Source organism: Macrobrachium nipponense, chromosome 7 (genome assembly GCF_015104395.2).
Source record: "Macrobrachium nipponense isolate FS-2020 chromosome 7, ASM1510439v2, whole genome shotgun sequence".
Lineage (NCBI taxonomy): Eukaryota > Metazoa > Arthropoda > Malacostraca > Decapoda > Palaemonidae > Macrobrachium > Macrobrachium nipponense.
The window spans coordinates 52,878,522-52,901,570 of record NC_061109.1 but is presented as its reverse complement, the minus strand read 5'-3'; the positions used below and the strand labels follow the sequence as shown (position 1 = coordinate 52,901,570).

Genomic DNA, 23,049 nt, shown 5'->3' with positions numbered 1-23,049 from the left:
ATTGCATTACTATGACAACTAGAATTCATGGAAACTGTTTATAATAATGGAACGGGCGTATGTGTGAAACCTCCACTAATGTGGCAACGATATTTAGCCCATTCTTAGCATGCAAAAACATTAAGGTTACATTTATTTCTGGCATACGATTATTAAAGAATTCAAAATACTAATAAAGACTGAAATCAATGGAAAAGTGCTAGCAAAAACAAAAAAGCAAAAAAAAAAAAAAACGTAGTCGTTCCTCTGCACTTTTCCGTATTTGTTCCTCTATGGTTTTCGGCAGCCAGATGTACGAAAACGTTAGAAACATTTGATTTTATCTACTTTAGAAATATCTGTAATTTTTCGGGGTAAGTTTGGTTGCAAAAAAGGGATAATATACATGAATTAATATGTTATTGTTATAATACAATTAAGTTTGTTCATACTTACTGGCAGATATATATATTAGCTGTATTCTCCGAAGTCCTACTGAATTTTCAAAACTCGCGGCACACGCAGTGGGCGGCCAGGTGGTAGTACCCATTCCCCGCCGCTGGGAGGCGGATATCAGGAACCATTCCCATTTTCTATTCATATTTTATCAGTGCCACTGTCTCCTGAGGGGAGGTGGGTGGGCACTTAATTATATATATCTGCCAGGTAAGTATGAACAAACTTAATTGTATACCAACAATAACATTTTGTTCATGAAACTTACTTGGCAGATATATATTATAGCTGAATCCCACCTTCGGATGGTGGGAAGAGGACAGAATAGGATTTGTAGGAAACTCAAATTAAGTAGATGATATACATTCCTTGGTTCCTTACCTGTTAGCAAAGTAGACTCTGTGATTACTGTCACTTCAGCCTGCTTGTGCTTAATCAGAGTTGCCAGCCAGGTGGAGACCTGTAGTGCTGGTGCGCTCTGGATGCTCTGTCAACGGGGACGTGACCTCAATGTGACAAGAGCATAGAGCCATACAAATGAGGGCAACGAAGCAACTGACCACCACCTGACCAACTATCCAAGACCCCCTGAACACTAAAGCTAGAGATGGGAGGTCTTCACCAAAGCCTCACCACAACCAAAAAACACAACTAAAAACTAACCTAAACCTAACTAAGGAATAGGGAGAGAGCTACCTTCAGCCCCAAGACTGTGTCCTTGCAGAAACGTATGGCCCAAGAGAACAACAGTCCTCGTATATCGTTCTCACATCTCTCAAGTAGTGTGAGGCGAATACTAATTGCTCCTCCCAAAAGGTGGCGTCAAGGATGTCCTTGATCGACATGTTCCTTTGGAAGGCAAGCGAGGTTGCGTCAGCTCTGACCTCGTGAGCTTTCACTCGCAAGAGGCTCAAATCAATCTGTGTGGAAGACGAATGAGCCTCTTTAATGATGTCCCTCAGAAAGAACGCCAAAGCGTTCTTGGATAATGGTATATCGGGTCGTTTAAAACCGAACACCAGAGATTATCTGAGGGACCTCGTACTTCTTTAGTCTTGTGGACATAAAACTTTAGAGCCCTGACAGGGCACAGGACTCTCAGGTTCTTGGCCCACAAGGCTTGTCATACCCTTGATTTCAAAGCTCCTTGGCCAAGGGTTCGACTTGGGTTTTCATTCTTTGCTAAGAAAGTGGGACTCAAAGAGCAGACAGCATTGTCCCCTTTGAAGCCCACTCTCTTACAAATGGCCTGAATTTCGCTAACTCTCTTCGCCGTCGCCAGAGCAGTTAGGAAAAGAGCCTTCTTAGTCAAGTTCCTAATAGACGCTTCATGTAGAGGTTCGAAAGGACTCGACATTAACACTCTAAGGACTAAATCCAAGTTCAAGAAGGAGGCCTCGCCTGAGGGTATCTTGGATGTCTCAAATGATCTCAGGAGATCGTGAAGATCCCTATTATCAGACAGGTCTAGTCTCTGTGTCTGAAGACTGCCGACAGCATACTCTTATACCCTTGATGGTCGGGACAGCCAGCTTCTGTACATTTCTTAAAAATAGAAGGAAATCGGCTATCTGGCTCACATAGGTAGTGGAAGAGGAAATTCCCTCCTTTCTACACCATGCCCTGAAGGAAGCCCACTTCGCTGGTAAACACGCTCGAGGACGTTCTCCTAGCATTGGCGATCGCCTTGCAGCTGCTTTAGAAAAACCTCTCGCTCTGGCCAGCTTTTCGATAGTCTGAACGCAGTCAGACCCAGAGCGGAGAGGTTTCGGTGAATATCTTGCGAAGTGGGGCTGTCTGAGTATATCTTTCCTTCCAGGGCAATGTCCTCGAAAGTCTATGATGAATGACATTACCTCCGTGAACCATTCTTTCGTGGGCCACATCGGGGTCTATCAGGGTCAACCTCGTCCCCTCGATGCCGCGAACTTCCTTACTACTTCCCCCCCATGATCTTGAATGGCTGGGAAGGCATACAAGTCCAGGTTCGTCCAGTCCCAGAGCAGAGCGTCTATCGCGATGCTGCCCGGATCCAGCCACAGGGGAGCAATAAAGAGGCAACCTCTTTGTTCTCGACGTCGCAAAAAGGTCGACTAACGGACACCACCACAGTCTCCAGCTCTCGACAGAACGTCCTGGTGCAACGTCCATTCCGTCGGCAGGATCTGATCTTGTTCGGCTGAGAAGGTCTGCTCTGACGTTCTGGACTCCTGCGATAATCTCGTCAGGATCCTTATCCGTCTCGCATCTGCCCACAGCAGAATCTCCCTCGCTAAATAAAAAAGAGGACGGGGAGTGTGACCTCCCTGCTTCTTTAGGTAGCAAGGGCTGTGGTGTTGTCCGAGTTGACTTTGGTGGACTACTTTCTCTGCAACCTTTTGTTGGAAGAACTGTAGCGCCAGAAAAAACCGCCGCTAGTTCCTTTACATTGATGTGACCAGACACCTGTTCCCCCCCCCTCCAGGTGCCTGACACTTCTCCCCTCCAGGTGTTGCTCCCCCCATCCCGACACAGAGGCGTCGGAAAAACAACACTAGGTCTGGGCCTCAGAAGCTTTAGGGACAACCCCTCTCGAAACTTCCGAGGATCTAACCACCATCTTAGATGGTTCTTCACCGATTTGGTGATGAAAAGGGTCGCATTCAGATCCTCTCTGACTCTCCATTCGTCTGCTAAGAAAAAACTGGAGAGGTCTGAGGTGTAGTCTTCCCAGGGCAACAAACTTTTCCAGCGAGGAATGGTTCCCAGCAGACTCATCCATTCCCTCGCCGAGCAGCTTCCTTCCCCAGGAAGGCCGAAACTCTCTCTAAAGCCTTGCAGCTGTCGTTCCTGGACGGAAACGCTCGAAAAGCCACTGAATCCATCTGAATCCCCAGATACACGATGGACTGTGTTGGGGTCAGATGCGACTTTTCGAGGTTGACCAGAAGTCCCAGGGACTTCGCCAAGGCCAAAGTGAAGTGAAGGTCCTTCAGACACCTTTCTTCTGACGATGCTCTGATCAGCCAATCGTCGAGATACAGGGACACTCTTATTCCTGCAGAATGTAACCATCTCGCTACGTTTTTCATGAGCATGGTAAATACCATCGGAGCCGTGCTAAACCGAAACAAAGGGCTCGGAATTGCCAAACTTTGTCCCTTAGCATAAAACCTCAGAAACTTTCTTGAAAGAGGGTGGATAGGCACGTGAAAGTATGCGTCCTGTAGGTCCAAGGACACCATCCAGTCGCCCGGTCTTAAGGCTCCTAGAACCGACTGAGGTGTTTCCATCTTGAATTTTTTCTTTTCTACGAAAAGATTCAGGCTGCTTACGTCCAAGACTGGACGCCACCCCGACGACTGCTTTGGTACCAGGAAAAGTCTGTTGTAGAATCCTGGTGACCCCAGGTCTAAGACCTGCTCCACCGCTCTTTTCCATGATCATTTGATAAAACCAAAAAGATCTAAAAGAACCTGATGTTTCTCCCCTTGATACGACGGGGAAAGATCTTGGGAGTCGTAGAAAGAGGAGGAGGGTCCACAAAGGGGTTATCTTGTTACCTACCCCTGTTCCACTATATTGAGGGACCACGCATCTGTATCTCTCTCTCTCCACGCACCCGCAAAGAACTTTAGCCTGGCTCCGACAGGCATCTGAAGGACTTTCTTCTCACTTAGAGGATTTAGGTTTGAAGGAACCTCTTCCTCTTGGCAAGTTAATCCTCTCCCTCGAGGAGCAGCTCTCGAGGGAGGAGCGCTACGAAAGGGTTTAACCTTCCTAGGAGGGTCGTCCAGACGACGACGCGGTAGGGACTGCGGGACGTCTTGAAGACTGGGACCAAGAGATTCCTGGGTAGCCTTCTCTTGTAGGCTCACTGCCAGGTCCCTTACCATAGCCTGGGGGAAGAGATTGGCTCGAAAGAGGTGCAAAGAGAAGCTCTGCTTTCTGCGATGCAGAAACAGACCTCGTTGTAAAATTGCAGAAAAGCGCTCTCTTCTTGAGGAAAGCAGTGCCGAAATGAGACACTAACTCTTCCGAACCATCCCTGAACGCCTTTTCCATGCATGACAACACATTGGACAGCTCCCCCAGACTCAAAGAATCAGGACTCCTAGATTGAAGATCCAGGACTCCTAGGCACCAGTCTAGGAAGTTAAAGACTTCCAGAGTCTTTAACAGACCTTTCATGTGATGGTCGATCTCCGTTGGTGTCCATGAAATCTTAGCGGACGATAAAAGGGATCTCTTCTGGGCGTCTACCAGACTAGCAAAGTCCCCTTGGGAAGAAGACGGGATCTTAACTCCTACTTCAGCTTTGGTCTCATACCAAATGCCGCCTTTCCCACTGAGTCTTGAAGGAGGAAGGGCGAAAGTCGACTTGCCCTGATCCTTCCGACGTTCCATCCAATCCTGCAATTTCTTGAATGCTCTCTTAGTGGACAAGGAAGTCTTCATCTCCACCACTTCCGAAACCTTGCCCGACTTCGAAGACGAAAACTGAGAGACAGGAGACTTAGGAGCTGCAGGCTGGAACTTCTCACCAAACAAAGAACGTAAAAGACGAACCAGCACCTTGTAGTCGGAAACCGACGAAACTGACGGCTGTTCTTCCTCCACTGAGTCCGCCGGACTACTAAGCTCTCCTTCCTCCCAGAAGAGGCAAAGGAGATTGAACCTCTGGACCGAGGGCGTGCGCCCAAGGAGGGTCTAGCCTTCAACAGGCTTTCGAGGATGACTATATCAGCCTCTTCAAAGCGACCGACCTTCTGTCGATCTTTAGAGCTCGAACCACGAAGAGCGTCCTGACCGCGCTGCGCGTCAAGAGAGGTTACTCTTAGTCTCTCAGGAGCGCCTTACGTTTCAGCGTCAAGCGTCCAGCTTTCGCTTTCAAAGCGTCCTTTAAAACTTCTGAGCGCTCTCGAAAGCCTTCTCCACAGGCAAAGCGTCAAGCAAAACATCCCGACGAGCGTCTTCAAAAGCGTCCTGCCGAGCGTCTTCAAAAGCGTCCTCCAAGGCGTCCTGTCGAGCGTCCTCAAAGGCGTCCTGACGTGCGGGCGGAGACAGAGACGAACGAGGAGACGGAGAAGGAGACTGCCTCGTCCTCTTGACAGGCAGTCTAGCGTCCTTCCTTCGTTTAGGCTCAAACTGCTGCTGGGCGAGTCTTCCGAGCCATTAAGGCGACAATTGGTCTTGAAGCGACGCAAGAATACTCTTCGCAGGTGAAGAACCGAGAGGAGGTGAAGGGCTGCGCCTGCGAGAAGACGAGGGGCGACGCCTCCTTCCTTCTCAAAGGTACAGCAACCTGCCTCTCCGAGGCGCGAGAGAAGCGCTTCTCAGCGTCGTCCTCGGACGACGTCCTACCTCTCTTCTGTGGAGGAAACGCGTCATACGACGCAGGCGAAGACCGCAACGAGAGCGGAGAGAGGGGACGTAAAAGCGTCCTCCCTAGGGAAAAGTCCTTTTCAACGGACGCGAGTCACTCCGAGCGCTCCACCCCTTGCGCGGGGAGGGCGCCTCGGAGGACGAAAAACAGTCCTTAAGGATGCGAGCCTGAGCACGCTCCTTGGCAGCCTGGGAAGTAGCAACAGGTCCTGCCGAAGGGACGCCAGATCGGTGGGGAGCCCCGTAACCTCTTGCGGCTTTTTTCGACATGCCCACTCCCTGAGTTCTGGGAGTCCGACAGAGGTCTAGACCTAGAGGCATTATGGGGCCGATCTGACGCCCCCTCCACAACACTAGGGGCACGATCACACACTTTACTCGAGCCGTTTTCAAGGGCCAACACTTTGGACTCTAGAGTGCGTAATGACTCTAGAATCAGAGAAAGGCATTACCTTCTCCAGACACAGAACTAGGGCCCTCAGGCAACAACACAGGATTAGGTGAAGCAAATTCTACTGGTGTTAAAATAGGAGAAATGTTACTTCCCTTACCTTTCGTAGAACCGCTCTTGGAGGAAGACCTCCTGATCCTATCGCGCTCCAACTTACGCCGATAGGATTCATACACCTTCCATCATCCTCAGTCAAACTTTTGCATTCATGCAACGATCAACCAGCAAACAAACATGCCCCCTACACCCATACATACTGTGTGGGGGTCTACCGATGATTTCGGTAGCCTCACCTTGCAATCACTTCTACACACACTCTGAAGCTCACTGAACTTGATCCGACATCACGTTCATAGAAAAGCCAATCCAAAATCCAAAAACATCCACTATCGCGTATGCCAATCCAACAATCCAGAGTCAAAACCAAAGTCAAATCCAGATAATTATAACGAGTCAAAATCCAAAAATCCTGGGCGGAGGTCTGTAAACAGGTGTTTACCGACTGGCGACAGAAAAAATATGAATAGAAAATGGGAATGGTTCTGATATCCGCCTCCCAGCGGCGGGAATGGGTACTACCACCTGGCCGCCCACTGCGTGTGCCGCGAGTTTTGAAATTCTGTCGGACTTCGGAGAATACAGCTATATATATATCTGCCAAGTAAGTTTCATGAACAAACAAAATTTTTAAATAAAGTAAATTTAAACTAAATAACGAGTAAAGTAAACAGTTTAGGGAATAAAACTTTGCAGTTTCGTCGTCTGTCGTCGTCTGCTGTTTGTAATTGTGTTTATGGCGCGCGCGCTTAGAAACCAGGAACAGCAACGGGTTTAAAGTGCAATGTGGAGTGAACTGAGACCAAAATGTGTATAATAACAATCAAATAAGCACTGTGGAGTTTCAGTTGTGATGGCAGTAAGGATAAAAAAAACGCCGATTACAAGGTAAGAATGAATCAGTTCAAACCATAACCCGGGAATAATAAGTTTCATACTTTCACTAATATAGGCAACAAAAATGTTGTTTTGTTCATGACACTTACCTGCCAAGATATATATAACTATAGCTGTATTCTCTGACGACCGACAGAATTTCAAAAACTCCCGGCAAACGCAGTGTCGGCTAGGTGTTAGTACCCATTCCGCCGCTGGGAGGCGGATACCGGGAACCATTCCATTTTTCTATTCAGATTTTCTTCTGTCGCCGGTCGGTAAACATCTGTTTACAGACCTCCGCTTAGGATTTCGAAACTTCATTTGTCACTTGAGTATTTGGATTGTCTTTTGGTTTCGGACTTGGCTTAGTGATTTGGCATACGCTATTGTGTTTGGATTTTGATTTTGGCTTTGATTTTTCTTAGAATTGAGATGTCTGGATCTAGTTCTACTAGTTTCAGGGTGTGTGGTGTAGAAGAATGTAAGGTGAGGCTACCAAAAGCCTCGGTAGATCCTCACACAGTGTGTGTGAATTGTAGAGGGCATGTTTGCTTGTTGGATGATAGGTGCAAAGAAGTGAAGTGTTAACTGATGTCGATGGAAGGCGTATGAATCTTACATTCGTAGACTTGAGCGTGACAGAATTAGGAGGTCTTCCTCCAGGAGTGCTTCTGTTAAAAGTCAAAGTAAAGTTGCTCAATCTAACATAAATGTAGAACATGCTACGCATAACCCTATAATTTCTCCTTCAGATAAGGAAGTGATGGTTACCGAAGGGAATGCCCTTTCTACCATTTTAGAATCGATTCGGAACCTTGAATCGAAAATGAAAAGTGCTACAATCTAATGTGCAAAAGTGTAGTGATAATGTTAGTGCCCCTAGTGAAGTGGAGGGGGCGTCAGATCGGTCCTATAATGCCTCCAGGTTGAGACCTCTGTCGGACTCCCAGAACACAGGGAATGGACATGTCGAAGGCCGAAGGAGGGTTACGGGAATTAAACACCGGTCTGGCGTCCCTTCGGCAGATCCTGAAGACGCATCCCAGGCTGCCAAAGATCGCGCGCAAGCTCGAATCTTGAAGGAATGCTTCTCTTCCTCCGAGACGTCCTCACCTCACCGTGGGTGGGAATCTCGGAAGACCTCTCCGACGAGAGTGGTAAGGAAGACGTAAGGTGTCGCACAAGCGGCCATCGTCTTTCTCGCCCTCTTAGGAAAGGTCTTACGGAAGAGTACGCAGCCTCTCCAAGTGAGAGTGGTAAGGAAGACGTAAGACGTCGCACTGGCGGCCATCGTCTTTCTCGCCCTCTTAGGAAAGGTCTTACGGAAGAGTACGCAGCCTCTCCAAGAGAGTGGTAAGGAAGACGTAAGACGTCGCACTGGCGGCCATCGTCTTTCTCGCCCTCTTAGGAAAGGTTTGATGGAAGAGGACGCTTCATCGGGAGATCGAGAGCGTCCTCCGCCTCGATTTACGCTTCAGTCTCTCCGGAAGACTTCGAAGACAGTATCCCGCACAAGAGATTTAGGACGCTTTCTGAGCGTCCTGATTCGAGTCCGGAGAGAAGGAAGAAGGCATCCCCTCGCCCATATTCTTCTCAAAGGTTCATTCCATCATATGGTTCTTCACCATCAAAAAAGACTCTCGAAGCGATTCGTCAACAGTTGGATACGTTTTCGCCAAGAAAGAGGAAAGATCACGTAGTCGTAAAAAAGATCTTTGGCTACCCGTCAAGAAATCTAGACGTTCTCCTGCGGTCTCTTCGTTCTTCGTTCTTCGTCTCGCTGATCCGTCGCCTTCTAGACCTCATCGACTCAATCAGGAACGCGCAAGCAGTCCTGCTGAGAGAGTCTCTAGAAGTAGTGGCGGTAAAGAAAAGACAATAGGTGCGCACGGGCGGCCGCCGCCGTCGTCTTTTCCCAGAGTCGAAGAACGTCAGAAGGATCGCTCAGAAATAAAATTGGGAGGAATTGATCTTGACTTACAGGAAGAGAATATTCAACAAAACAAACACTTTGCTAACCAGGACGCTCGTAAGGACGCTTCTCGGGACGCTCGGGGTCGGAACGTCGGCTGGAAAGACTTCAGACGCACGATATTAGTTCAGAAGAAGGATATGAAGATGAATATGAGGACGTTTTTGAGGACGCGAGGCGTATGCTAGTAAGGAGCTCGTCGTCCTTCATATCAGTACGCGTACCAGGACGCAAATGAGGACGCTTTCCAGGACGCAAATATTTCCAGTAGGCGCTTTCCAGGACGCAAATGAGGACGCTTTCCAGGACGCAAATGAGGACGCTTTCCGTTAGGCATCGTCAAATGAGGACGCTTTTGAGGGCGTTAGGCGTCCGATGCTAAAGTCACCCTGAGAAGAAAAGACAGGTCGCAGTCAGAAGGTTAACGCCATATGCTTCAAGGAAGTAGGAACTACAATATCAGTGCTCGTCAAGAGAATCATATGACGTCAGTTTGGAAAAATTAAAATTCGGAGAGAAAGTCAAGGTTAGGAGAACATAGCAGACTCTCCTCTTCAAAATTGTTTTCAAACACAAAACCTACGGTTCGAAAGGGAGGTGAAACTTTGGTTTCTTCTCGTTCAATGCAGAATAAGGCTATGTCTCCATTAGAAAATAAATCGTCAAGCGAGGCTGTTTCGGAAGAGGAGGAGGATCCTACAACCTCATCCTCGGTGGATTATAAGACTTGACTCGTCTTTTAAAAGATTTGTTTCCCGAGAAGTTTCCGAGCTCCAGTTCCTCTCTCTCCACCTTCGCAACTAACCTCTTCGAAGGCAAGGAAGACTCCAAATTTTGTCAAAATGGCCACCTCGCTCTCGACTAAAAGGGCTTTTAAAAGAATCCATGATTGGATGGAATCCAAAAAGACAAAGGGCAAGACTTCTTTTGCACTTCCCCCCACAAGGCTTAGTGGAAGATCGGGGAAGTGGTACGAGCAGAAGAGGAAGCAGGTTTGAGAATCCCGCTTCCGCACAAGGGGATTTCGCCAACTTAGTGGAAGCTCCTAGAAGATCTTACCTGGCATCAGCGAAAGTTTCGTGGACAATGTCGGAGATAGATCACCATCTCAAAGGCCTTTATAAACTTTGGAAGTTTTTAACTTTCTAGATTGGTGTTTGGGCGTCTTGGATGTTCAGTCTAGAAGCCCAGATTCCATCTCATTGGAGGACTTAGCGAGTATTTTGTCATGCATGGACAGAGCAGTAAGAGATGGCTCCGACGAACTGGCATCACATTTGCGTCGGGAGTCCTGAAGAAACGCGCACTCTTCTGTAGCTTCACAGCTAAGTCAGTGTCGCCAGCGCAAAAAGCAGAATTGTTTGTTCGCTCCCTTTTCTGTCTCTTTTTCCACAATCGATGGTAAAGGATTTATCAGTAAATCTCCAAGAACGAGCGACGCAGGACTTATTGTCTCGGTCTTCGAAACGTCCTGCTGATCAGATGTCTTCAAGAACCACACAACTTCTAGGAAGAATTATAAGCCCTTTCGTGGAAGAGCCTCTTCAAGAGCTGCTGCTCGAGGGAGGAGTTTCCCTAGGGGCAGAGCCCCCTCAAAAACCAGGGAAAGAAATGACTTTTCAGCCCTCCAGACACCAGTCGGGGCGAGGCTCGCTCTATTCGCCGAAGCATGGAGGATAAGAGGGGCGAAACTCTTGGTCACTCGAAGTGATCGAGAAAGGTTACAAAATCCCGTTTCTATCGAAACCACCATTAAGCATAGAGCCAATAGACCTTTCGCCCTCTTATCAGGATTCAAAGCAACAGATCTTATTAGACCTTTTGGATCAGATGTTGGAAAAGAGAGCAGTAGAAAGAGTCGTGTCACGGAAACTCTCCAGGCCTTCTACAACAGGCTTTCCTGGTTCCGAAGCACTCGGAGGATGGAAACCTGTCCTAGACGTAAGCAGGCTGTATCTTTTTGTAAGGAAAATAAAATTCAAGATGGAAACTGCACAGTCTGTTTTAGCTTCCTGAGACCAGGAGACTTGGATGGTGTCCTTGGATCTCCAAGATGCCTATTTCCATGTTCCGATACAATCCTCGGTCCAGTAAGTTCCTCAGATTCGTTCTGAAAGGACAGGTGGCTTCCAATTCAGAGCTCTCTGTTTCGGGCTGAGTACAGCCCCTATGATATTCACGCTTCTGATGCAAAATGTAGCAAGATGGCTCCATCTCTCAAAGATAAGAGTTTTCAACTCTATTTAGACGATTGGCTGATCCGGTCCACGTCAAACGGAACAGTGTCTGGAGGACCTACATACGACATTACAGCTGACGAAAGACCTGGGCCTTCTGTCAACTTCGAGAAGTCATCTGATTCCCACACAGTCCATCTTGTATCTGGGGAGGTTCAGATGGATTCAGTGGCTTTTTCAAGCATTTCCATCCATAGAACGTCAGCTAAAATGCTTAGAGAAAGTATCGGTCTTCTTAGAGAAGGAAATATGCTCGGCGAGGGAATGGATGAGTCTGCTGGGGACCATTTCCTCGCTGGAGAAATTTGTTTCTCTGGGAAGGCTGCACCTCAGACAGCTTCAGTTTTTCCTAGCAGACAACTGGAAGAACAAGAAAGACCTAGACGAGATTTTGAGAATCCCTCAATCGATCAAAGAGCATTTGAAGTGGTGATCCGATCCCGTCAAGCTATCGGAAGTGATGTCCCTCAAAGTTCTGAGCCCAGACCTAGTGTTGTTCTCAGACGCGTCCATGACGGGCTGGGGAGCAACACTGGGGGAGGAAGAAGTGTCAGGCCTCTGGAGAGGGGGGGGGGGGGGAACAGAGGTCCTGGCACATAAAACCTCAAGGAGTTAGAGGCGATTCGTTTGGCACTTCAATGCTTCGAGTCAAGGATTGTGGGAACGAATTGTACAAGTCAACAATCGGATAAACACCACGGCGCTCGCATATCTCAAAAAACAGGGAGGAACTCTATCTCGCTCCTGTTTCATGATAACGAGGGAATCTTACTTTGGGCGAAGCTGAGAAATGTAACGATTCTAACGAGGTTCGTTTCAGGACAGCAGAACGTGCGTGCGGATCTCCTCAGCCGTCAACATCAAATGCTTCCAAACGAATGGACTCTCCATCCAGAGATCTGCAAGGAGTTGTGGAAACTTTGGGGACGGCCCCCACTGGTAGACCTCTTCGCGACAGCAAAAAACGAAGAGGCTTCCTATTTACTGCTCTCCGGTTCTAGACCCAGGAGCAATAGCAATAGACGCCATGCTTTGAATTGGAAGGGGATGGATCTCTACACCATTCCTCCATTCAAACTCCTGGGAGAGGTAATAAGGAAGTTTGCGGCGTCGGAAGGAGCAAGAATGCATTGATCGCCCCCGGCCTTTTGGCCTGCAAGGACTGGGGTTCAACAGAGGCCATGTCATTTCTGGTAGATTTCCCAAGGACACTTTCCAGAAAAATCGATCTACTCAGAAACCCCAACTTCGAGAGGTATCACGGAAACCTCTCCGCTCTGAGTCTGACTGCATTCAGACTATCCAAAAAAGTTGGCCAGAGCGAGAGGTTTTTCAGATCGGTGGCAAGAGCTATTGACCAGCGCTAGAAGAACAGCTTCCCAAGCTGTCTACCAATCGAAGTGGGCTGTTTTCAGAGGTTGGTGTAGAAGGCAAAATATTTCCTCCTCCACGACCTCTGTGAGCCAGATTGCTGATTTTCTCTTACATCTTAGAGAGATAGATAAACTTTCAGTGTCAACGATTAAAGGCTACAAAAGTATGCTATCAACGGTCTTTCGACACAGAGGCTTGGATTTATCAAATGATAGAGATCTTCACGATCTATTGAGGTCTTTTGAAACATCAAAGCTCCACGAGACAAGATTCCCTCATGGAATTTAGATGTTGTCTTAAAGTTTTTAATGTCAGCCCCATTTTGAACCTATGCACGCTGCCTCTTTGAAAGATGTAACCAGGAAAGCTATTTTCCTAACCGCTTTGGCAAACAGCTAAGAGGGTTAGCGAAATCCAAGCTATGAGTAAACATGTGGGTTTCAGAGAACACAATGCAGTGTGTTCGCTGAGCCCCTCGTTCTTAGCGAAGAACGAAAACCCATCCAACCCCTGGCCTGAAAGAACTTTGATATCAAGGGGTTATCAGAGTTCGTCGGACGAGAGCCGGAGAGAGTTTTGTGCCCTGTCAGAGCTTTCAAATTTTATCTGGAAAAGACCAAACAATGTAGAGGCCCGTCAGACAACCTGTGGTGTTCGGTCAAGAGGCCGGAATTACCAATGTCTAAAAACGCACTGGCGTTCTTCTTGAGAAATACCATCAGGGAAGCTCATTCATCCTGCACGGATGGTGATCTTAAACTGCTAAAAGTTAATGCTCACGAGGTTAGAGCGGTAGCTACTTCGGTGGCTTTTCAGAAAATATGGCACTCATGATATCCTTGGTGCCACATTTTGGCGAAGCAACTCTGTGTTTGCTTCACTACCTCAGAGATGTGAAGGCGACATATGAGAATTGCTACTCGCTTGGACCATACATTTCCGCGGATACAGTATTGGGGACGAGAAAGCAATACGAACCCCATTCTTTAGAAAATGAATGTGTGTGATTTTAATTATGGGTGTTTTTTGTACGGTCGTAGGTTGGCCGCTTGAGGCGGTCTTCCCTTTAATTAGCCTGAAAGTTATGAAAACTAACTTTAGTGAGGCTATGGTAGGTGGTATTTTTTATGCTTCGTTGTCTTCAGTATGGTCAATATGGTCTAGTCACATTGTGGTCACGCTCCGTTGACAGATCATCTAGAACTATCCAGCTATACAGGTCATACCTTGCTGGAAATTCTAGTTAAGCAGAAGCAGGCTTGGGTGACAGTAATCACGAAGTCAGCTATGCTAACAGGTAGGGAACCAAGATGTCAATCATCTGCATGTGAAATGGTTTCAAAATCCTTCTATTCTGTCCCTTCCCACCTCCAATGGTGGGATTCAGCTATATATATACTGGCAGGTAAGTGTCATGAACAAAATGATATTGTCATGATACAATAAAGTTTGTTCATACTTACCTGACAGATATATAATCAAGTTACCCACCCACCTCCCCTCAGGGGACAGTTGGTAAGAAAATCTGAATAGAAAATGGGAATGGTTCCCGGTAATCCGCCTCCCAGCGGCGGGAATGGGTACTAACCACCTAGCCGACCACTGCGTTTGCCGGGAGTTTTGAAATTCTGTCGGTCGTCAGAGAATACAGCTATATATATATCTGTCAGGTAAGTATGAACAAACTTTATTGTATCATGACAATATCATTTTATTGTGCTGATTACAACTGCAATCTTGAGTAAGATCAATAAACGTTACATACATACGCTAACATTGTTCAAATGAGTGCTGGGAAGGCTGGGGAAAGATGGTGGCCGTCACTGATGAGAACCGTCCCATGCAAACGTAGCCGCCATATTGGATTTCAAAACTGCCTTGAAAACATATTTTACGAAGAGCTCACATGCTTATTTTAGTTCGTATGGGGCTTTCATATATCACAATATGTTGACGAAACTTCAGTCTTTTAAATGGTATGCTTAGAGTTGCAATTGTATTCATGTTTCACCAATTAAATATCGAGTGAATAAGACCCGTCCACCGTGATGAGGGTTGGCCTGTCGTGATATTCTACCCTAGTACTCCCGGACTGTGGCCTCTAGGCTAGTGCGATAGTTTAACTAAGGTACCCCATCCCAGGGCTACATGTGGCTACCCCTACTGGTAGATTTTTAAAGAGATGGGTCAAATAGGGTAAAAAACCGTAGGGTACAGAGTGGCCATGCTGAGCAAAGGAGCTGTGAAGATCATATGGGATCAGTCGCTGGGCTTCTACAGTCTACTTTTCCTGGTGGAGAAGTCCTTGGGGGGCTGGTGCCCGGTGATAGATCTCTCTCCCTTGAACCGGTTCGTTCGCCAGACTCGGTTCACGATGGAAACAGCACAGTCAGTGCTTGATTCCATCAGGGAGAATGACTTCATGCTTTCTGTGGATCTGAAGGATGCGTATTTCCAGATACCCATCCATCAATCCTCCAGGAAGTACATCTGCTTCATCCTCGACGGGATGGTGTACCAATTCAGGGCACTTTGCTTCAGTCTCTCAACCGCCCCACAGGTGTTCACGCTGGTGTCTGCTTGGGCCCACTCGGTAGGGATACGTCTTCTGAGGTATCTCGACGATTGGTTAGCCCTGGTGAGCTCCCGCTCACAATTGCTACAGGACAGAGATCGACTCCTCGAATTCTGCTGCGATCTGGGGATCCTAGTGAATTTCAAGAAGTCAGATCTTGAGCCCAAGCAGAGGATGAAGTACCTGGGTATGCTGATCGACACGGTAGCAGGGCGAGACTTCCCCGCAGATTCGCAGATCAGCAGGTTCAGGGAGGCAGCAGGACGGTTCCTGTCCCTACAGGAGCATCCAGCTCAGCAGTAGCAGGTCGTGATCGGTCACCTGTCGTCTCTCGAGAAGCTAGTCCCTCACGGGCGTCTTCACCTGCGGTCTCTTCAGTGGACACTAAAGGAGTGTTGGTCACAGGCAAGAGCCCCACCTTTTACTTCCCCCATGTCTGTCACGGAGGCGGTGAGGCAGGACCTAGCTGTTCTCAGACGCATCGACCGAGGGATGGGGCGCACACCTGGAGGAGTTGCTGGCTGCGGGTGTGTGGAACCATCACGACAGGCACCTTCACATCAACGTCCTGGAGCTCAAGGCAGCGTTCCTCGCTCTCCAAGAGTTCCAAGATCGTCTGGTGGGACACTCAGTGGTGTTGATGAGCGACAACACCACGGTTGTGGCGTATGTCAACAAACAGGGGGGCCTAGCGTCCCTCCTGTTGCATCAGTTGACGTTGCAGGTGCACAAGTGGGCCGTGGCACACTCAGGAGAGCTGTCAGCCTGCTACATTCCAGGCAAGAGGAATGTGGTAGCCGACAAGCTCAGCTGTCGGGATCAGGTGATAGGAACTGAGTGGTCCCTTCACCCAGACGTGGCGGAAAGGCTCTTCAACCTGTGGGGGGCGTCCAGTAGTAGATCTGTTCGCCAACCAGCACAACAGAAAACTCCAGGTTTTTTACTCGGTTGTACCGGACGAGCGAAAGAGAGTGTGACTGGCTTCTCTTCCTCCTTCGTTCTTCCTTCTCTACCTGTGGGCAGAGGGCCGCGGTCGTCACTACGCTGAACAGGAAGAAGATGCAGATAAGCTACACAACTGAGCTCCATCCTATCCCTTTCAGTAGGGATAGGAGTAATTATCTACCACTCCACAACAAGGGGGGGGAATGGAAGCCAACAAGAGACAAACCCATCACATTTTGGCTCTTGAAGTAGGAGCTAGTTCTTGTGTTTTTGCTATTTATAAGAGGTACCCTTGCCTGCCCCTTATGAATTTGGTTCAGAAGTCTGACTACTGATCTTGCGGTGCACACCCCGATCAGCTGGGCAGAGGCTAGGATCGACGAAGACCAGTCTGTTCATAAGACTCAGATTCCACCCACCAATAAGTGAGTCTTCCTATTGTTAAAGGACCGAGGGTTTGTGTACGTATCGGAACAAATAACAATTTGTAGAAAATTGTATTTTTCCTAACTACAAACCTGAGGTCCTTTACATATAGCGCCACCTCATGCCACCCCTCACTCTGCGTTTCCTGATCCTAAAGCAAAGTGACTCCTCTCCTCGCAGTTGGGGCTGACTGCCAACTGCTGGACAAGTAGTTAACTACTGAACCCCCTTTTTCGAAGCTTATGACTGGTTCAGCTGCCGCTAAGTACATTCCTATTGTTAAAGAACCTCAGGTTTGTATAGTTAGGAAAAAAAGGGATTTTGACGTAAGGAAAAATCTATTTCTTTCTGGGCGATTGGCTCGTGTCGCCAGCGAAAACCCTATTTTTATTAAGCTTGGCCTCAGGAGCTAGAATCTCAGAACTGTCGGCTTTATCCAGAGATCCGGATCATATTCAGTTCCTTCCCACAGGGGAAGTGCTACTTTCCCCGGAACGTAGCTTTTTTAGCTAAGAATGAAGATCCTTTGATGAGGTGGGAACCATGGAGGTACTACCCCTTCCACAAGATGTATCTCTGTGCCCAGTTTCAGCCTTACGAGCCTTTCTATCTAGGACCTCCTCATCCTCATCGGGTCCTCTCTTTAACCTTTGAGAGAAAAAGGTGGTACTTTATCTATTAAAGGCATCAGGCAACAAATCCTGTACTTCATTAAACAAGCCAATCCTGACTCTTTCCCAAAAGCACATGATGTCAGGGCAGTAGCCACCTCAATTAACTATTTCCAACATATGAACTTCGATGAGTTGAAAAAGTATACTGGATGGAAATCGCCGACAGTGTTCACACGTCATTAGTTAAAGTCCTTGGAAGCCCTGAAATTTTCAGCAGTTGCAGCGGGTAACATAGTTTCCCCTGACTCTGACTAATCCTTAGTAGAAGATCCAGTCCTCCTTTTTCTACCTGCCTCACCCAACAGTTCGTCTATTCCTGCCTTGTTCATTTACGGTCACCTTGTGTCTTAGCTGCTTGATGATGATATAGTGGGTGTCCCTTCTTTTCTTGCTAGGGACACTCACATTTGTGATGATTACTGATCTCGTGGATGTCATCTCCTTATTTTTATGCTAGGAGATACATCTTATTATAATGGTTACGGGTTTTGTATATTAAGTCATATACATTCCTTTATATTTTATTATTGTTGAGTTTGTTTTATTCAAACTTTTATGTTAATTGCTTTAGAATGTTTTGATACATAGATTTACACAGATACCGTTTTTGTACATATATGATATATTTCTACTGTATATGTATATTACTTAAGTTAAGAAATATTATAGCATTAAGTATAAATTAAGTAATATTTCTATTTTGTCATCACTGTGTATATGTATCTTATTAGCAATTATATTGATTTTTTTTATTTTATTTTACTTTTTATTTGAGACCTCTTTGTATTTTTGTTGAATTTTTACAATCTTGTGCTATTTCTCTGGTACGATTTCGCGCAGCGACACGAGCTGAGCCCAGAAAAGGGATTTTGACGTAAGTAAAAATCTATTTCTGGGCGATTGGCTCGTGTCGCCAGCGAAATCCCGCCCTACCCATCCATCGCCCAAGATTGTCTGCTAACTTCAGGATGGCCACCAGAGGCGCAGCAGTCGGCAGCATGGGATGGAGTAGTAGTAGTAGGTGCTGCCCAGGGAGGCGGATATCAGGAACTATTCCCATTTTCTATTCATATTTTTTTCTGTCGCCGGTCGGTAAACAACTGTTTACAGACCTCCGCCTAGGATTTTGAAACTTCATTAGCCGCTTAAGTATCCTAATTATTCTTTCGATTATTGACTTGGATTTGTGGCTAGGCATACGCTATCGTAAATTTTTCATTGCATTTGATGTCTGAAGCTAGTTAGCCTAGTTTCAGACTTTGTTGTCTGCTTGGGGTAAGGTGAAGCTACCGGAACTTTCGGTAGACCAGATTCGCTTAGTATATATGGCGTTTATTTACAACATGCTTTCTTTGCATAAGTTTCAATGTTAATTAGTGTAATGTGTGCTGATTACGGAAGAAGTAGGATTCATGTACGCATTTTAGAGCGTGTTAGAATCAGGAGTTTTCCTCCACAGTAAACAGAAGTTAGAAATAATGAACCTTCTAACCTCCTGTAGATTTTATTTTGCCTAAACCCTGTGGTATGGCTTCGGGCCTAAGAAGAAGTGTGCTAGAGGATTACATCAAGTAATCTTAGACTAAAGTGCTCGCTCTCCAATCAGTGTTGTGAAGTGTAGTGCCCCTTGTGTTGTGGAGGGGGCGTCAGATCGGCCCGTAATGCCTGTAGGCCTGGACCTCTGTCGGACTCCCAGGACTCAGGGAGAGGGCATGTCGAAAGCCGCAAGAGGGTTACGGGGGCTCCCCACCGATCTGGCGTCCTTCGGCAGAACTGTTGACGCTTCCCAGGCTGCTAAAGATCGTGCACGTGCACGAATCTTGAAGGATTGCTTCTCGTCCTCCGAGGGTCTCACCCCGCGCAAGGGTTGGAGCTCTCGGAAGGACTCGCGCCCTCTAAGAAGCTTTAGAGAAGAGGACGCTTCACGCCTCTCTCTCGTTAGGAGGGAACGTCAGATCGGCCCCATAACGCCTCTAGGCCTAGACCTCTGTCGGACTCCCAGAAAACCAGGGAGAGGGCATGTCAAAAGACGAAGGAGGGCTTACGGGTTTCATGCTGATCTGGCTTCCTTTCGGCAGGTCTTGTAATAATTCTAATTTTCTCTCAACGCCTTGAGGATCACCTCGGGTGATAGCGAGAGGGTGCCAGACATCCGAACAGAGGAATAGATGTTCTGGCACATTGTCTGAAAGAATTGGAAGCCAAACTTGGTCGGCTCTCCAGTTCGAATCGTACGGATGAGTTTGGATCGAGTGGCCCAAATCATCTCGGATAATTTCTCAGCTCTCTCATAGCTCAAGAAGAGAGAATTAGTTATGGGCTTGGGCACAGAACGTAACGATCCTCAAGAGGGTTTTCTTCTCTCGTTTTTTTTTCTGTTCGTTCGTTTGTTTCGTTTTTTTTTTTAATTATTAAACTAGTGCACGTCCGTGCGGGTCTTCTCGATCGAAGGCAAACAACTACTGACGTCTGAGTAATCCTCACTTAGAAGTATGTGAACGAAAGTGAGGAGAGACTGAGGGCGTCCTTTCGTTAAATTTTTCGTAATATTGAAGACGAAGGAGCTTCCTCTTAAGTTGTTCCCTTATTCATGATCCTAGAGGATTAGCTTTAGTCCACCACATGTTGGCCTCTAAAGAGGTTGGATCACAGAGGTCAGGTAATTCAGAGAATTGTCCAAAGACCCTTCCCGAGAGAATCGGTGTAATCTAACATCGTCACTTAGTGAAGTATCAATATCTCTCCTCTCGGAGTCTGAAGGCGTTCAGACTATCGAGAAGCGATAAGATCTTCAAGACTATGGCAGTCTCTGGCCAAGGCAAAAACAGTGCTGCCTATTTTCAGTGTTCAATCGGTGCGGGCCGTTTCTGGAGATAGTGAAGGGAAATGACTGTTCCTCCAACTCGACCTCTGTGAATTTCTTTATGGTTTCTATCTTTCCGTATGAAGTATGAGATAAGATAGAAGTCCTAACTATTGTAGATATGCAAATATGTTGTTGACGGCCTCTAGGCTCAGAGATTCGGTTCTGTCAAACAAAACAAAGCTTCACGATCTTTGAGGTCTGGGGAGATCTTGAAATTCTCTGGATCGCAGGTTCTGGCATGGAACTTAGACGTAGTCTGAGTTTCTGATGCCAAAAAGCATTTCGAACCTATCCTTTCTGCGAACTAATACAGTGACCAGAAAGGCTAAACATTCTAACCGCTCTAGCCACGGCAAAGAGGGTTAGTGAAGCTTTTTAGCCATCATCAGAGGTTTTAGCTTTAAAAGGACATAATGCGGTCTGTCCTCTAAGCCTTCCGTTCTTGATAAGAACGAAAACCTGTCTAACCCTTGACCCGAAGGCTTGGAGACCAAGGGTATGGCACAAATTATTGGGCAAGGGCATTAGAGAGTCCTGTGTCCCTGTCGGGTCTCTCAAGTTTTATCTTGATAAAACTATAGAAAGTCGAGGTCAACGGACAATCTGCGGTGTTCCGTAAAAAGACCAGACTAGTTCATGTCCAAGAACACCCTGGCATTACAGTCAAGGAGTTCTTTTAAGAAGTCTCATTCGTTATGTTTGCATAAAGATTTGAGATTTTTTCTTAATATGAATGCTCAAGAGGTGAGGGCGCGGCCTCGGAAGCATTTCAACAGGGCATGACACTCAGTAACATCCTGAGTGCCACGCTTAGCGAAGCAACTCTGTGTTCGCTTCACACTCCCGACGGGATGTGAAGATGACATTTGAGATCTGTAAGTCGCTAGGACTACATATCCGTAGATATATTATTAGGGGCAGCAAGCAACACGAATCCTATCCTATTAGAAAAGGGATAGGTGTGCTTTTAACTTTGAAGGGTTGGTCGCTTGAGGCGCGTTCCTTTTCTTTAGCTAGAAGTTATGGAACTAACTTTGATAGGTTAGGTCAGGTGGTGGTTTTTTAGCTTCGTTGCCCTCAGAAAGTATGGTCATATGGTCTAGTCACATTGTGGTCACGCCCCCGTTGACAGATCATCTAGAGCGCACCAGCATTACAGGTCTCTACCTCGCTGGCAACTCTAGTAACGCAGAAGCAGACTTTGGTGACAGTAATCACGAAGTCGGCTATGCTAACAGGTGAGGAACCAAGATGTATATCATCGACTTAATTTAGTTCCTTTCCCAAAAATCCTATTCTGTCTCTTCCCACCATCCGAAGGTGGGATTCAGCTATAATATATCTGTCAGGTAAGTTTCATGAACAAAATGTTATTGTTATAATACAATTAAGTTTGTTCATACTTACCTGGCAGATATATATAATTAAAGTGCCCACCCACCTCCCCTCAGGAGACAGTGGCACTGATAAAATATGAATAGAAAATGGGAATAGTTCCTGATATCCGCCTCCCAGCGGCGGGAATGGGTACTACCACCTGGCCGCCCACTGCGTGTGCCACGAATTTTGAAATTCTGTCGGACTTCGGAGAATACAGCTATATATATATCTGCCAGGTAAGTATGAACAAACTTAATTGTATTATAACAATAACATATTTTCAACAAATTGTTATTTTATTTTGGTTACCAATCACACCTAACAGCATGAAGATATAAGCTAACTTTAGCAGTAGGTAAGTGTAGTATATCCAAATAATTTTATAATGAAAATTTCATTTTTTTTATTTCAGATTTTGATATAGAAGCAGCTGAAACAGAGGCTGCAACAATCCCACCAAGCATCAAAAGAAGTCTAAAATTCACTAGTCCTGTTCCTTCTACATTGGCCAGCAAAGATGATAATTCTTCAGCAGTAGGTCAGTGTGGATTTTAAACTTTGTTATTAATATTCCTTTCATCACTAAAGTAAATTTTAGAAATAAACCTTACCTCTCCATTATATAGCTTTTGCTTCCATGCTAGAGGTAGTTCAATAGATTAAAACAAGAAGACTTGCTTTTCTATGAATATCTGTCTTCTTTTCATCTACTTCCCCCACTCACCACCAGGAAACTGATAAGTATAAATACTCGTAGCCAGTCAGTCTACTTCTCTTGTTGGTTTTTCTAGGTCAGCAGATTGTTAAATGTACTCAGTTTTCTGGTGGTTTGTTTTTGGACATTCTTTTATTTTGAATATTTGTTTGGTAAGAACTGTAAAGTTAGAGTTGCTGCAAGAGGCGTTACTGTATTCCAACTTTATTGACCTACATGATCCGTTTTTTGCTGAGGAAGGGTCATGATTGGGTAACTGTGCAAATCATAGTTTAACTAAATACGGAAATTGATCACTAACAGAGAGTGTTTGTTAAGTTGTAGAAGCAACTATAGAGGATAGTCTTGTAAGACTTGAGTTAAAGGGATGCATGTCTTGTCTGCCTCCCCATTTAGTAATTGGTTATTCCTCTGCTGCTTCTCCAACGTTACTCCAGCTGAGCTTCTTGTCAATTCAGGGCATTAGATCAGATAGGATGGAATCATTATATGTTCACTTGGTGTATTTCTCAGGATGATTATTATTATTAATTTTTATTTTCTGCGCTACCCTCCCGAGAGTCTTTAGTTTGGGTTTTCCCCAGGTCGGAGGAATGGTCAGTGCCCCACTTTTTCCTTGTCTTGTGCTTGTCACATCCTGTCTTACTCCCTCATGGCTTTGAGTAACAGGGAACTGTGGACATGTCAGAAAGTGGTGCG

At 46.3% G+C, this 23,049-nt stretch overlaps 1 long non-coding RNA gene across 1 annotated transcript in view; it reads left to right on the top strand.

Moving 5' to 3' along the window:
* The window catches only part of LOC135217231 (uncharacterized), a 34,201-nt gene that overhangs the window by 2,444 nt on the left and 8,708 nt on the right, over window positions 1–23,049 (top strand). The window contains exon 2 of the long non-coding RNA XR_010315087.1: window positions 22,048–22,173. This is a non-coding gene — a long non-coding RNA (uncharacterized LOC135217231). The remainder of the gene's footprint in view (window positions 1–22,047; window positions 22,174–23,049) is intronic.